This window comes from Limulus polyphemus, unplaced genomic scaffold (assembly GCF_000517525.1).
Source record: "Limulus polyphemus unplaced genomic scaffold, Limulus_polyphemus-2.1.2 Scaffold9640, whole genome shotgun sequence".
In the NCBI taxonomy this organism is placed as follows: domain Eukaryota; kingdom Metazoa; phylum Arthropoda; class Merostomata; order Xiphosura; family Limulidae; genus Limulus; species Limulus polyphemus.
Genome location: NW_013675250.1, coordinates 8,993 through 13,166, shown reverse-complemented (window position 1 = coordinate 13,166; position 4,174 = coordinate 8,993). Strand labels below are relative to the sequence as shown.

General features: G+C 33.7%; 1 long non-coding RNA gene across 1 annotated transcript in view; it reads right to left on the bottom strand.

The window, feature by feature from the left end:
- The window catches only part of LOC111083462, a 12,932-nt gene that overhangs the window by 3,645 nt on the left and 5,113 nt on the right, over window positions 1-4,174 (bottom strand). The window contains exon 2 of the long non-coding RNA XR_002609047.1: window positions 2,424-2,599. This is a non-coding gene — a long non-coding RNA (uncharacterized LOC111083462). The remainder of the gene's footprint in view (window positions 1-2,423; window positions 2,600-4,174) is intronic.

Genomic DNA, 4,174 nt, shown 5'->3' with positions numbered 1-4,174 from the left:
AATTAGGCATACAATTTAGAAAGTCCTGTTCTTTTATTACAGGTAATTAGGTATATGGTACAGAAAGAAAGTCAGTTTCTGATTACAGGTAATTAGGCATACAATTTAGAAAGACCTGTTCTTTGATTACAGGTAATTAGGTATATGGTATAGAAAGTCCAGTTTTTGATGAAGGTAATTAAGTATATACTCGTAGTTTAGAAATTCCTGTTGTTTTACTACAGATAATAAGGTATATAGTTTAAAAGTCCCGTTATTTTATTACAGATAATTAAGTATATAGTTTAGAAAGTCCTGTTGTTTTATTACAGGTAATTAAGTATATAGTTTAGAAAGTCCTGTTGTTTTATTACAGATAATTAAGTATATAGTTTAAAAGTCCCGTTATTTTATTACAGGTAATTAAGTATATAGTTTAGAAAGTCCTGTTGTTTTATTACAGGTAATAAGTATATAGTTTAAAAGTCCCGTTATTTTATTACAGATAATTAAGTATATAGTTTAGAAAGTCCTGTTGTTTTATTACAGGTAATTAAGTGTATAGTTTAGAAAGACCTGTTGTTTTATTACAGGTAATTAAGTATATAGTTTAGAAAGTCCCGTTATTTTATTACAGGTAATTAAGTATATAGTTTAAAAAGACCTGCTCTTTGATTACAAGTATTTTGGTAATATGTCAATTATGGAATGTCAACACTGGACTGGGTCTGTTAAAGGCGCGAAAACTTAAACGGGTGGGCCATTTTCAAATCCCCCAAGTATGCTTTCGCTAACCAAATTAAAGCCGGCGTCATTTTGATGTCACATGACCTTTTCTTTCTCTCTTTCTTGTCCCTGTCAAGAGATTACAAATGTGGTCTTGCCTTCCGTGTCATTGGTTTCACACATGGTTCAATATTTTGCCCACTCAATCGTTTTCTTAATTCTCCCCCCCCTCCCTAAATCAGTCTCTTCGTTACAAATTCAGTTCCTAGTCTATTTTTGCTAAGCATTGAAATTTCTTTAACTTGACCAATTAGCAAAATTGTCTTTCTGAAATTCGTGCTCTGTTTTCTTTCTTCACTTCAATTTTTCTTATGAGCAGTCGATTGAAAGTAAGTTATAGAAAAGGTTTGAAAAGAGAAACTAAAAACGTCAAAATAGTGTAAATAAGTCATTCACTTCCTGTTGTTTAGAGTACAGATGATTTTTTTTATATATTCTGATTCTTCTATAGAACGAACAATTTATTACGATATATGTATATAGCAAACTAAATTTATATAATTAACTGTGGGTCCGGTTGGAAAGGTCCATTTATATAATTAACTGTAGGTCTGGTTGGAAAGGTCCATTTATATAAATAACTACAGGCCGGGTTGGAAAAGTCCATTTATATAATTAACTGTAGGTCTGATTGGAAAGGTCCATTTATATAAATAACTGTAGGTCCGGTTGGAAAGGTCCATTTATATAAATAACTACAGGCCGGTTGGAAAAGTCCATTTATATAAATAACTACAGGCCGGGTTGGAAAAGTCCATAAGAACTTTCACTTAGCTCCATGTTTCAATACAGAATATTATAAACACGTACTACATACAAAGCTATATATACCTGATTAACTTTTGAACGTCGTGTGTCAAAGGTCAAAATGACACTTGTGTAAACAAATTCCACAACATTATTGTGGACTGGTGCTATATCATCAAATTGGGGGGGGATTTAAACATACCGTATAACATAATTTATACGTGTTTACAGGGAATTTGGCAATAGTATAGTTTGGTAAATCCTGTTTTTATTTACATGTAACTTTGTCAGATTATAGTTTAGCTATAATTACACGTAACTTGTTTATCATGTAAGTTGGAAAGTCCTGTTCTATAATTTGGTGTAACTTCGTTAATATATAGTTCGGAAAGTTTTGTTCTATCATTACAGCTAATCTGTGCCACACTTACGTTGGAAAGTCCTGTTCTATAATTACAGCTAATCTGTGCCACTCTTACGTTGGAAAATCCTGTTCTACAATTACAGCAAATCTGTGCCACACTTACGTTGGAAAATCCTGTTCTATAATTACAACTAAGCTATGACACACATATGTTGGAAAGTTCTGTTCTATCATTACAGCTAATCTGTGCCACACTTACGTTGGAAAGTTTTGTTCTATCATTACAGCTAATCTGTGCCACACTTACGTTGGAAAGTCCTGTTCTACAATTACAGCTAATCTGTGCCACATTTACGTTGGAAAGTCCTGTTCTACAATTACAGCTAATCTGTGCCACATTTACGTTGGAAAGTCCTGTTCTACAATTACAGCTAATCTGTGCCACACTTACGTTGGAAAGTCCTGTTCTACAATTACAGCTAATCTATGCCACACTTACGTTGGAAAGCCCTGTTCTATAATTACAGCTAATCTGTGCCACACTTACGTTGGAAAGTCCTGTTCTGATATGCTCACTTTATCACAGCATTTTTCAAGCAGAAGACAACACATAATGTTTGCCAACACTCCATAGGTACAGGTTTCACATTTTATTGCGCTCACCAGCGAAATAATATCTAACAACAGTAGCAAGGCGGTCTTTGATATCCAGTGTTTCAGGAACTACAAACAACAAAGACAAAAATCGTTCATTGTATTGTATGGCCGCAATATCTAACAAAAATAGGAAACGGGCTTTGATATTCAGTGTTTCAGAAACTGTAAACAACAAAGACAAAATAGTTCAATGTATTATAAGGTCGCAATATCTTACAACAGTAGTAGCAAGGCGGCCTTTGATATCCAGTGTTTCAGGAACTACAAGCAACAAAGACAAAATCGTTCATTACATTGTAAGGGATATCAAAATTTACACTAAAATGTACTTGATATGTTTTATAACTTGATATCATACACAAGGTCTGTTATTTCATTTTTAGGAATTCATCTATTACCAGTCCTCGTAGTCATCTTTAAGTCATAACGAACAATGTCTGTGGCCAAAGCACCCAAAGACAGTGTGGATATTCCATCTATTAAACAAGATCCACACACCGATGTCTAACTATCCAGCAACTAAAAAGATTCAGTTAAGGATTAGGAGTTGAGTGCTTGAACCAGGTCCGCCGACAGGGGTGGGGGAAGCGAAGGGGGAAACTGCCCAGGGGCCCGGGCGAATGAAACCTGGTTATGCCGTAAAGTCAGCAAAGCATCTTTAGGCTATATCTTCATTTAATGATAAAAACCATAGTTTTTGGCTTTTCTTTGCATATAGACGCTTGATACATCAAGAACGACTGAAATAATAATTTGAGTAATAATTAATATGTATTTGTTACTTTATAGATTTAATAGATATTTGTTGTTACTTTATTAACGTTTTTACGCTTATACTCTGAGCTGCTATGATTTTATCTGGTTTATGAGCTCGTTGCTGTCCTAATTTAGGATCTTATTTTTAATAAATTCTTAAAAATATTAAAAGAGAGAGAGAGAGAAAGGGGAGCCGGCGAGGATGTTTGCCCCGGGGCCCTTGCTGGCTCTCGACGTTCCTGGCTTGAACCCACAAAGTCTCAACTCTTACTGCCATTTGCTGTTTGTAGTTGTAGGAAGGCAGTTACTCTTAATATTTAGATGTAATTAGAAGTAAAATTAAACCACCTTAAAAGTATACAATGTAAAACACTGCAGCCTCCAACCTTTTTGATATTATGCGATGTAAAAAAGGCAAAAAATTCTTAGAGTAGAAATAAACCACTCAGTATTTCTACAAGACACCCAACCTCCGTCCATTTATTTAAAAATTGCAAAATTATGTTAAACATAACTATATACTAACTAACTTTTTCTTGTTTAATCTGTGTGGCGTTTCGACTAGACGTCTTTCGCCGAACAAGAAAAGACCGTGTTATAATAGAATAAAAATAAACTAGAAAAAATTTTTCATTTCGATGTGTCAATAAATTCTTTAATATAATTTATCCAAGTTAAGTATGTATTGCTACGTATCTGTTTGTTTGTTAATATCCGGTCTAAATTCTTTCAGAGGAACTTCAGCGATACAAGTCCTTTCTTAATTAAAACTAGTTTATTCTTTCTCGATACAACTTTGTAATACAAATAATTTCCACGGTCACTTTAAATTTAACAAACCTTTATAACACACACACACTATAAATACACAAGTGATTCACACAC